The sequence below is a fragment of the Mesocricetus auratus genome, unplaced genomic scaffold (genome assembly GCF_017639785.1).
Source record: "Mesocricetus auratus isolate SY011 unplaced genomic scaffold, BCM_Maur_2.0 Super-Scaffold_6730, whole genome shotgun sequence".
Taxonomy (NCBI): domain Eukaryota; kingdom Metazoa; phylum Chordata; class Mammalia; order Rodentia; family Cricetidae; genus Mesocricetus; species Mesocricetus auratus.
In genome coordinates, this window is record NW_024429184.1 from 3,935,618 (window position 1) to 3,948,498 (window position 12,881).

A 12,881-nucleotide genomic window follows, 5' to 3' on the forward strand; every position below is an offset into this window, starting at 1 on the left:
GCCTTGTGTATAATAAATGGCAGTAACTGTCCTTCATATTAGTATTTTTATGCTCTCTTGTTAATACAAAGATACTTTACATTTATTTATTATTTGTGTATGGGTCCACGCCTGCACGTGGTGTGTGTGTGTGTGTGTGTGTGTGTGTGTGTGTGTGAGTGAGAGAGAGAGAGAGAGAGAGAGAGAGAGAGAGAGAGAGAGAGAGAGAGAGAGAGAGAGAGAGAGAGAGAGAGAGAGAGAGAGAGAGAGAATCTCTCTTTCCACTTCTTGGAGCCTTGAGGATGAAAACTAAGCCATGAGTGTTATCATCAACACCTTTACCTTCTGACCTGCCTCACCAGCCCCCTTCTCCTGATTGACAGAATGGCCAGCATTTGCAGCTGGAGTTGCTGAGGACGACAGACACGTGGGATTTAGGAAGGTGAGCTTTAGGACATGAAACTCTTACCTGCGTAGCAACATCAAAGAGTCAACTGAAACTTCCAGGGTACAGAGAAGACAGTCCCCAGTCACACATTTGCAGGGAAGAAGCCAGACAGCTATGGCTGTTGACATCTTAGTGAGTTTGAAATGTAATTTTAAAACCAGAAGGTAGCCTTGTTTTGTGTATAGTGGAAGTTGTTTGCTTGTGAGACCAATCCATCCTTTTGTTTGGAACATGTGCCAAATTCCTGGATACAGAGTGAAGAGTGTGTGCCAGTCCTCTGTTTAACAACACATACGATATTTATGAGATGGTGTAAGTATTCTCACATTATTTTTCCACTCTACCCTTTAAAAATATGAGACATTGTTAAATGGTACAAAAAATGCAAGACATTTTTATATTAAGCTATTACGCATAAGGGCATGCAAGCACCAATGGTGATTCCTGAAATATTATCTTTGTTGGTTTTTAACTGTCCATTTCATTGACATTCACATTTTTCTAAAATCCTGAATTCCTTAGTTTTCTGAAACAATATAAAGCTATATTATATGTAGCATCTATAGTAAGTGATTGGTTTAATGCCACATTCTAGTCTATGATCTAAGGATAACCTTTTTAGATTTTGAGCCATTTTAAAAGAGCAATAACAAGTGTAAGACAATTGTTTCTTTTGAATTTGTGAATTTATGATAGCTGGCAAATGTTATGATTTCAGTCCAAAAAAAAATGGCAATATGTGTTCTCTGGGGCAGACACATTTCCAAGAAGGAAAGTTTTGTGAGTGAAAATGAGTGCAAAAGGAATTTCTTATGTGCAGACAGCGTATGATACTAATTTCACTTCACCCTTGTTATTATGATCGTGGATCTGGAAAGTGAGCTGAAGTGTTCTCAGGAGAGCAGGGACTTGACCTTATTTGTTTTCCATCTAAACACCAATCGTGAAAACACTGACCAAAATGCGTCAGCGCTCAATAAATATTATTTCTTAAAAATACGCTGGGGATTAACTGACGGCTTATGGAGACAGGTGGACCTGGCCCATGCTCCTGCAACGCCAGCAGGTAACATGTGAGCTGCCGTGAGATTGTGATGCGGCTGGCCCAAGAACCCAGGAGAGCACAGGATGCCAGGTCTCCAGATGCAGGACAGAGGAGGGCATCACCGCTGCCCAGGGGACAGAGGATGAAGACACGGGTTGCTCTCAGGACAGTGGTGAGCTTTTCTTTCAGTGTTCACCTGTTGGTCAAGAATCAGCAAGATTGGATTTCTGGTAATGTGTTGTGCTTGTTAGCTATGCATAAAATATATGGCAGTGAGATACTCTTGAAGATCATATGTAGGGAAACAGTACTTCGACGAAAATAGGCTTGTGGGTCAGTAAGAGACTGTGACTTCCTATTTTATAGTATAAGCAGTAGTATCAGCCCCACTGCTTTCTAGATGGGGCACTTATTAACCACAGAAAACGTAGCATCCCAGGTGGGGCTGTGGATGCAGGTCAGAGTCCAAGTTCTCAGCCTTCAGAGGTTCCTGTGATGTTCTTGTCAAACTCCACCAAGAGGCTTGCTTCAAACAGCTCTGTCTTCTGCTCAAGCTGAGCTCCAAAGTCTTTGCTTAGTTTGGAGGCCCCAGCGACTGGAAGCCGCTCACAGGTCCTCCCAAACTTCAACACCTTCAATGCCACAGCAGCTCTCCCCTTCTGTCCCTTTCGGGCCCCTTCTGCTCCACTCAAAGGCATATGCTATCGCGATAGCCACCAAAGGTCTAGCTTTTAGGAGATGTAAGCCAAGGAGAAGGTTGTTGAAAGGGAACCACAGACCCTGATTGCTCCTCTGAAGCAGGATAGGAGAATACGGTAGTTCCCTCATAGTAGCTTTCAGCTGTAGTCACAGCACTAGGGAGCCTGAGGCAGGACGATCATCACACATTTAAGACCAAGCTGGGCTGCATAGTAAATTCCATGCCAGCTTTTGATACGGAGCAACACCCTATCTAAAACGAAACAAAATGAACAAACAAATGAAAGAATCTAGTATCACTGCACCCCGACACCATCATACCAGGAAGCATAAAATTTGAGTAAGTAAAACGACTTTCACAAAAAAAAAAAACCGACCATGTTTTGTTGAAATTATGTGTGTATTTCAGTGAGAATCAAAGCTTCCGCATCTATGATGCCCGTCTTCCGGAAGCAGCCTCTTGTTTGAAACAGACCCTCTTAGCCACCTCTTTATCACCTGAACACAGTTTTTGTTTCCATTTCATGACTCATCAAAATTAATTGAAATCTTGCTTTGTTTCTGAGACACACGCCTGATTCAAGCTCCCCATTTCAGCAAGAATAACTTTAAACCTCGGATTCTTTTGTGTCTGCACCAGCTAGTTCAGGTGCCGGGGGTAGAACGCAGGACCTCGGGCGTCCTAGGCAAGCACTCTGCCAGCTCAACACATCCCCAGACAACTAAAAGGCTCTCAGTGACCCCCACACACTTCTTCAGTGTAGAGTGAAGCCTTCCCGCCAGCTTGGTTCCAGAGCCGCATCAGTCCCAAATGAACACACAGGAGGCTATATTAATTATGAAGCTGTTGGCTGTTTGTTTGGTTTCTTGCTGGCTATCCCTGATTTAAGTATTTACCCCATAGCTGTTAGTCTAAGTATTTCTCTTACCGGAAAAAAGTGTCTTCTATGGCGGCTACATGATGTCTGCCTGTGCCTCTCTTTCCCAGAATCCTCCTCGACTCCCTAGTCCCACCTATCTTGCTTCCCTATTGGCCAACTGTGCTTTATTGACACATACATAGGACTTCCCCATCACTTCAGGAGAGGTTTCCCCCTGTCTACACTTCCCGTCTCATCCTCCCCACACTCTCCTACAGACAGCCTAAGCTGCTGTGTCCCCAACCATCTGCTAGTGTGTGATTACTCTGCTTACACGGTGTTTTCTTGACCCGTGAAATTAGCCTTACTGGTGCTCGGAAGGTGACTCGGGAGTAAAGAGCACTTGCAGAGGACCCAGTTTCAGTTCCTAATGCCTGACATTTGGTACCTCACAAACACCTGGTCCCAGTGTCTCCGAAGCCCTCTTCTGGCCTTTGCGGGTAGCTGTACACACACAGGGCGAACAGACATGTGGATACACACTCATTCACGTAAAGTAAATTCCACCCCAATCAGGAAGCCACTTGCCACTGATGCCTGCTGGGAAAGAGAATATTAGCTTCCTCTTATGGAGTGTCACAGAGTGTGTCAACCACATTCGGGGCAGGAGTAGTTGGTCAACACAAGGCAGGCTCTAGATTTCTTTGCACACTTTCTTTTGCTTTGGTATTTTAAATTACTGGTTTCCTCCTTCCCTTCCTCCCTCCCTCCTTCCCTCTTTCCTTCCTCCCTCCCTCCTTCCCTCCCTCCCTGCCTTCCTTCCTTCCTTCCTTTGCCTATTTTGAGTTTTTCCAGTTTTTTGTTTGATAGAGAGAGGGAGATTGCAAAGAAGTCAGGCGATCAGTGTAATAAGATCTGAAAGAGTTGGATGAGGGAAAAAGGATGGGATCAGAACACTTTGTGTTAAGAAATTTCAATAAAAAGTTTAAAAGGATTAATTCAATTTGTCATCAATACTCTTTCTCTAATGTGCAAATTTAAAATAGTTTTTACTCTAACTCGGTCTCTTCAGAAAATCCATTCCTGGACTCTTAATCTGCCCCTGTGTAGGCCTGTGTGGTCGACACAGAGACGCACTTCTCAGGAGGTACTTTGACGAGGTCCTTCCGTTCCAGCTGCTGGGGCTGAGTCCGTAGACAAGCTCCAACAGTGCTCCCTCAGCTTTGCTTCAGTGTGCTGAGCATGCCCTGGTGTGTGCTGGCCTGCATGTAGTGAGTGACGAAGACTACTTCAGTCCCCTGTGGGGTGACTCCAATGGGCTGAACTCCAACGCTCAGCCTTGCCTCTTCCTCCTCCTTTCTTCCTAGTCTACTGGAAGCACTCGTCCCTAATAAAGAACCTGCATGACAATTTTCTCATTAGCGTCGGCGGTGAGACAATGCTTCTATGACTTGTTTTGATATATCCCTTCCCTATCCTCCTGGAGAAACTCCTGAAAATTGTTGTTCCTATTGTTTTTATATCGTGCTGGGAGTACTTAGTCTGAGCTCTACCTGACTGACCAAATTTTAAGTGCATAATATAATAATAGATATATATGCAATACCAGAAACTCTCAAAAATGTGTGTTTTGCGCAGTGGAAATTACAGCTATTGAGGGGCAACTTGTCAATTCCCTCAGCTATCGACAGCCACTGCCCTATTCCCTGCGTCTGCCTGTGACTTTGAATATTTTAAACACCTAATATAAATGGAATCGCGCAACATCCGCCTGTCTGTGTGAGGTGTTTGTGTTAGTTACTTTTGTATTGCTGTGGCAAAATACCATGACCAAAGCAACTTCTAGAAGGAAGTGTGTATTTAGCACACAACTCCAGAGGTATAGGAGTCCGTCACGGGAGAGAAACTTGGCAGCAAGCAGCGGGAACGGTGGCTGCAGCAGAAACCGAGGGATCCCATCTTGAGCTGGAAACAAGACTCAGAAAGCAAACTCAAGATGGCACAGTGTTAAAGTCCTCTTCCAATGACGAACGCCTCTGTCAGGGCCAGCCTTCCTAACCACCCACACAGCACCAAACACCCCAGACCGTGCAAGCCTCTCTCGTTCTAACCACCCCGTGTAGAGTGTTGGCTGCAACACTTTCCGGATTATGTCTTCTCTTGGGCTCACTGTTTTTGTTTTGTTTTGTTTTTTGTTTTTGTTTTTGCTGGTGAGCATGCTCCAGCAGTTCCCCCTAGCAAATGTATATCAGGTTGTGACTATTATGATCCTATGTCCCCAAAACTGGCTTTCTTCGCCCTTACATTTGATTGATAGCCGAGTTGCTAGGGTTTCACAGTCATCCTTTTTTTTTTCAAGGCATTACTCAATTTTCATTTGGTTCCAAAACTTCTGTTTATGACTTTGATGCTAATAGAACTCTAGAACTCTCGTATGGGCACTGCGAGCCTTTTCCCTGTCAGCCCGGTTGACCTGGCCTTTGTTTCTGCTACTTGGAAGTTGCATTCTCCTCCAGTTTAGGATTATGCTCGTCCATGACTACGTATCCAGGCACTCTGCGCCTTCCCAATCTCAGCCACTTTTCCGTCTTGTCCTTCTTCTCCCCACCCTTTGCCCTTATTAATGACTTGGAACAACAGAGAGAAAGATGGACCAAAACAGTATTGTGGTGACTAACGGCATATTATCAGAGCCTTGGGCAAAAGGGGTCAGCAGTTGAAAAAGCACATTTAACCCAACATCTCAAGCAAAGGGGGGTTAGTGGTTTTTTTTAAGCAAAAGGTGAGCTGCTCAAGCTGTGCTGTCTTTCATTCCTTGCTCCTCCTCTTCCCACCTCCCGTACACACTAGCTGAGCATGCTCTACTGGGTCTAATGTTTATCAGCGTGTCATATCGGTGCCTTTGATGCTACATAGCATTGGCTGACGGTTAAAGGTAGCCCTGCTATGTCTCGAAGGAAATCCTGTGCAGGCAGTGGCAGGAAGTAAGCAAGCTGTTGTCACCGGCAAGCAAGAGCCACCACCATGTTTATATTGAGTTATCTACCTGGGTGTTTAAGACGCACATCAAAGATGGTCGTCTCTAGTAGTGTGGAGAGCTGGTGGTCTCTTTTGGAAACAGAAACAGGAGAACAAATTAAAGCATACGCATGACAATTCTTGCCCAGCCATCACTTTTTTCTTATGAGAATGAGGACATAGTGAAAACGGGAACCTATGGGGTTGAAACGATGAATGAGGATTCCCGAGGAGAGGGGCAGAAATGGGTCCTTGAGGACAGATTTACATGTGGCTCCTGTCAGTACTATGTTCTCAGCTCTGTGAACTATGAGAAATAGGACTCAAACTTCATTTCTTACTCTATGCTTGGTAGTGACAAGAGCTTCTACTGGACAAACATGTGAATCTATGAGTCCCCATTGCTTGGTTCATTTTGTTATTGTGGTATGTGAGCTTCTATGCTCCAAAAACAATGTCACTTAATGTAGGTGACATAAGATGTGTCATTTTCATTTGTGGTGTGGAAAAGGCACAGATGCCTTTAGTGTTGCTATAAATGGTTCATGTATGTATAACCAAGAGCACCCCAGTTGTTTTGTGTGGGAAAATTCTGGGGCCATATTTCCTTCAAAATATTTACCAAACAAACAGGTTTTTTTCATTGTGTGTCCAGATGGGTTTAAATTGTCTCCTCACACTGAGTTCTTGAATTAAGGGCATTCCGTACAAGGTGGTGTGAGAACCACAGGAAAAGGGAGGATTTCAGAGCTGGGGTGAACGACATTAAAGACAAGAAAGCCCGAGTCTATAAATAAGAGCTGACAGATGAAGCAAACATTGATCTTAGTGGCACCAACAAAGTGTAACTTGAGATTGTCAGTGGAGGGCTGTCCCTGAGAACTGGCACCAGGCAGTATGGATCGAGACATAAGAATTCACATGGCTAAGCTCACTCACCCAAATGCACCTTCTCTAAGCATCTCAAAGATGCTAGAATGTTGGGAGACACGCGATACTGGGAAAAGTGGTCTTCTCAGCTTGTTCCAGAGTCATCAGTCATCATGTATACAGATGTTTCCATTTAGTGGAATAGCCACTTGACAGTAAAGACTCATTTGGTATAACTTAACAAGTGACAGAAAATTGGGCAGCGCTTCAGATGGCCGGTTCCAGAAAAAACAACGAAGCAGTGACTAGCAGTGTTCTTGTTAAACTCTAATGTCTAAAATAGCTGGGAAGGCTTGCGCTCATTCGCAGAGTGGTGGCCCAACGGAATTCAGCTTGGCTACTGGGGACTTTCTGTAGATCTCTGTCACGCTGATGCCTGTTCTAGGTCAGATACCAAACTCAAGGATGGTGGCTCTGACTGTAAACTTTTCCCCATAATGACAAATGATGAAGGGTTGACCAGCAGAGGACCCACAAGGTGCCTACATGCTTCAGACTCACCCTAGTGCTGGATTTCTGCATCAGCTAAGAAAAACATGCCTATCTGTGGCTCATTTGAATAGATTAAATTATGATTGTATCTGTCTGTCTGATGAGAATTTTGTAAATATTGATGGAGGTTTTCAGAATGCCTCAGCAAAGGAACACACAGAACATTACATACTTGGCTTTGAAAAATACAATCAAATTATAATCAACTAAAAAAATTGGCTATACTTTATTTCATTCTCTTTGAGACTAGATCTTGCTATGTAACTCGGTCTGGCATGGGATTTATGTTTCCCCTGCTTCAGCTTTCCAAGCTGAAAAGTAACATACACAAGTTAACTACACCTCATCAACAGTAGAAAGAGAAAAATCTATCCTAAGTTTATATTTTTAAGACAAAGTTATGCATTTCCCACTAATTGAAAGTATTCTTTAAAAAAATAAGTTACACTAATTAATTTTGGGGCGCACATATGTGTCTGGGCACACAAAACTCATGAAGATTGATCCTTTTTACCATGTTATTCCCTGTGATGAACTCGGGTTGTCAGACATGGTGGCAAGTTCCTTCATCTACTTCTTTTGTTTTTCTATCAAACAATGCACAAGACTAGATGTTTTTGTTTTAGAGGAGATGATGTCTCCACTTGGCAGAATATCTGATTATGTAATGAGTAATGATTTAGTAGTCAGGTGTTTACCAGACAGGCGTACTGATGAGAGTGACGTTAAGGTGGGATTGTTGCTGGGGAAGGAGCCTTACAGAAATTACCTGCAGAGTTACAACAGAATCTGAGAAACCTATACATGTCCGCAGAACTAGCTAGAGAAAAGAATCAATAGTGAAGGTAGTTTGTATACACTGGGTACTGGAACTAACAAGTGAAAATTCCTCTCAATTCAAAAACCTTCCCTTCCCTTTGAGAAATTTGGTAGTCTCTTTTCCTGTCCATGTTTTCATATTGTGTATATTACATCACTGGGTATAGACTGATATAGGTTGAAAAGTGATCCTGGGCTTACATGTGTTATATCCCTAAAGGCTGGGTACCAACTTCAGATGAGCTAAAAGGTCTTAAAATGAAGCTAAGACCAAACAGTTGGTTAGATAAAACCACATTTTAAAATGGCATGGGTCTGATTTTAAAAGCCAGATCTCTTTTGTGGTGCCTTTCAGCTGAAGAGGTTCACTTTACTGTAGCATTCTTGATAGATTCTCTTCCTCCAGGAAGCAGTAAGTAAGACTACGCACTCCTGAGATGAAAAACCACCTTGATGTGTGTTTCCCTGAGCCTCTGGAATTATTCTTTTACCACCCTGAGAGAGGATTGAACAGTCCTTCCCATGGAGGAGGTAAATGACATGGTCCCACATCCTCCTTGGACTCTACAAGGAGCCCATGCTTCTCGTTACAGCCTACCCACTGACCTTCCCAGTGATCTTGAAGAAGTTCCTATTGTACTCTGACCTCCTTTATTCCGTTTATAAAATGAAAGCTGAGATTGTGCTCCAAAACCAAATGGCTTCCTAATCCAGTCCTGTAAAGCAGCCAGACTCTGGAACAAAACTAGATGCCACTCAAGTTTTCATTGTTATCTACCAGCTGTGGTTCTGGAGCAAGCAATTTAAATCCATCTATTTTTAAATCAAGCTACTCTTCCCCAGAATCATGTTGCTGAAGGTCATGAATCTCATTCTCTCACTTACTTGGCCAAGAGGCAAGCAGTGCCACGGAGCCTGCTTGGAAGACTTAACGCCTGCTGCTGGCTTTGCTGTCAGGAAGGAACAGCAGGAAATGTGTACAGGAAAAAAAATGACAAGACTGTCTTTACAAATGGAAAGCATTTCAGTCTAGCCATGAGAAAAAACTGTGCCCTGTGAATTGGTCCCAGGGACAGACCATGAGCCTGTATGCATCATTCACCATAGACACCGTCTTAATGAGACCTTCAACCACATCTAGATCTTCAGTGAAATTACGACATTTGTAGTGCATTTTTAAATTAGTATAAAAGCGAATAGGTTTTTTTGCTGGCGTTGTCACAATACTTTCTTCTCATTCATTCTCCTCCTCTGCACCCCCTGCCTGTCTTCTTCCCCTGTGTCCTCCCCCTCTCCCCACCTTGTACTTTTATGTTTTCACATCATCTGTGTATGTGCTTGAAAGGGATCGTGTCAAATAAATGAAGACACAAAACGATAACACACACGTGTCCCTAGAACTGGGTGTCTGGGGGTAATGTTTGAGAGCTAACCTTAGTATTTGAGCCTCAAGGGATAAATAAAGATTGAGGGTGCTGAAGAAAAATATATATAACATGAGTTAAATTTAACAAAGTTTATTTGAGCAAGAAGAAGGCCCTAGAACTGGGCGGCTTTCCAGACCAAGCTGGTTCTGAGTTCCTCACCCCACCACATGTGCAGGCTGTATTTATAGTCAAAGAAAAAAGAGGTGACATACAAAAATATCCCGATTGCCTGCCGCAGTTGGCGTTTGCTTCATGTGTACATGGTTTAGTCGATTGGCAGCCTGTGATTGGCGAGACTCTGCCGGCTTCGTTACTAGCGTGTACGCTCTTAGGTCACCTCACAGCTCGCTTGTACCTCAAGACAGGGGTGCAGTTCACCTATCAGGCCATATTTTGCCACCCAAGTACACAGGTAAACTTAGAACAAATCCAACAGAGTTCCGGGAGGATCTGCCTTGCTTCCAAGCCTCTGCTGCCTGGAAGGGCAGGGGGAGCGTATTTGCATCAGACGCTCTGCCAGAATCAATGCAGAATCTATCTCTACTTGGAGCTGTAGAGAGACAATCGTAGATTATGATTTATTTCAAATGATAGTTTCCTGAGGGAAAATGTGCCTTTAGCATTGCAAGAGGGCAACATATAATTTTGGGGCCAGAATGTGTGAGAGCTGGAGACGCGTCTAATGCCATGAAATGTGATGAGTCACAGATAAGGGTAAAGATGGTGAGGGTCTGGCCCGTCTGGACTGCAGAGGTGAAAATCACACGGTAGGAAGGGTGCGAGCCTTCAGAGCAGGGCCAAGATGATGATGCGCTGCCTTAACCTCCCCCTTCCGTTTGATTAGATGTGTTTGTTTATTTCGTGTGTTGCATGGGTGTGGGTGTGCGCATGCGGCAAGCATATACAAGCGAGACGGGAACTAGTGGGAGCTGGTTCTCTCCTACCACATGGTTCATGGGATTGAACTCAGGTCAATGACTCTCTTCTGAGCCATCTTGTCGACCTCCAAATGATGTATTTTTATCTCCTTAGAAGGTTAAACAAAGAAGCAGGCCTAAAGCTTCACTTAGGAACTCAGGCAGCCAGAATCATACTACCTCTATGGCCACAGTGAGGGAACCAATGGGGAGGGACACTTGGGAGGCAGGGGCAGGAGGATGGTTGTGAATTCCATTCCAGCCTGAGTCCCAGGCCGCTGCTTCAAACAATCAACAACCTTCCTTCCACGCACTCCCCACTCCCCCCTTCAAAACACCAACCCTTCCTCCAAAACGGGACAGGAGCAAAACAGGTTTTAGTAAAAAAAACTCTTGCTCCTATCAGGAGCCTTGAGATGACCCAAAAAAGAAAAACAATTCCTGGACATCGAGTTTAGGAGAACAGTCTCCGCCCATATCCTGTTACCATTATGCTGAGGACACGTGCAAGGGGATTTTTTCTTCATAAAGATAGAATTGGAACTCCATGGCACACCTCTGCATACCATGGAGTATCCCTGCATGGTGTAACCACTTTCTTATGGTGCTTTAAAAGTGTGTGTTGTCTGTGTGGAGGGGGGGGGGAGCTCGGGAAGTGGAGATGACGTGACTTCAAACCACAGCTTCTGAGTAAAGAAGCAAGGCCGCCCTGTGTAGCCCTACAGCACATGGTGGAACAAATAGTTTGCACTCGTCCCGTGACTGTGTCCTGCTATGATAAGGTACCCTCCCAGTACCCTCGTTTATTCCATGAGAGGTGAGTGGCTTTTCCTACTCCATCCATCTTAGAAGTTCGCCTGAGAGAGGCGAAGAAGAAAGACTAAAGGTTCCAAGAAACCCAAGAGACACCTGCTGAGGGAAGTCTCCTCCCAAATGCAGTGGGGGTCGGGAATGCTACGCTTGCACAATAGCATTCAAGGAAACAGAAAACAGAGGGAATTATACCCGATCTGATGACACTGTCTGATTAGGGCTGACAGGGAGGAGGAATGAAGGTCCCTCCCACCTGCTAGCACACCTTTTCTTGAGTGAGCTCTGCCCTCCTCACAAACCTGCACCAGCACACATACATACTGAACAACTGGAGCTGTAGCTGAGCTCCTACCAGTCAGCTAACTTAGTTCCTGGAAAACCAAGTGTTGGTTGATGCGGCTGTGATCCAGTGTGACATCCATGTGTTTAGTCTCCATCTGCCACTCTTACCTGGTGACAAATCTAGCTGAACCCCCAAACCACTGGTAAGATGGCTCACGGGGTAGGGAGGGGTACCTGGTGCAAAGCTTGATGACTTAAGTTTGGTCCCCAGGACCCACATCACGGAAAAAGAGAACCAAATCCCGCCGGTAGTTTTCTGACATTTATAGGCATGCTTCTGAGAAATAAACGCACAAACAGATCAAATATTTTTTAAAAATTACATTGCATCTTGAGACTGTAGCTTGAGACACATACCAACCTCACTGGTCAACTTGTCTTCATTGGCCTTGGATGGTCAGGATAGACACAAGCAAGGGTGAGGGGCTCTTTCTTCCAAGTGATTAGTAGCTTGACAGATTTTGATGATCCCTCATGGAAGGTCTGACTCTCCCTGGGGAGTGGATGGGGGAATGGATGGGGGTCAGTAGGGGGCATGGAAGGAGAGGGAACTGGGATTGCTATGTACAATAAGACTATTTCTAATTAATAAAATTTATTATATATAAAAAAGAGAAAAAAGAATTAAATGAGAATAACACACTTAATTTTTCAGAAGAGTGTAGTGAATCCCACTATCTTATTGCATCTCTCTAGGTTCCCTACAGAGATCCTTTCTATATCTGAAACCTTTTAGTCTTTTCCTTCTTGGCACAGACAGTAACCCCCTCCCACTCGATTCTCTTGTACTAGAGTTCTCTTTTATGAATGGGTCTGGCTGGCCACTGTAACCCTATCTCCCTCTCGTTTCAACGTCCCTAGGCTCTCCCCTTCAGGCCCTCTCATTTAGTTGTCCCCCTCATGGGTTACCTCTACCACATGCTCTCTTATTGTTGTGTGAGACACAGTCACTACATGCCATCATGTCCCTTTCCTGGACACTGAACTGCTTCCCTGAAAGGTCTGGGTCTTGCTGGTAATTGGTACCTAGTGCCCAATAGAGAACCTATATAACTCTTGGTAAATCCAACATGAGTTCAGACACTAGGTTCA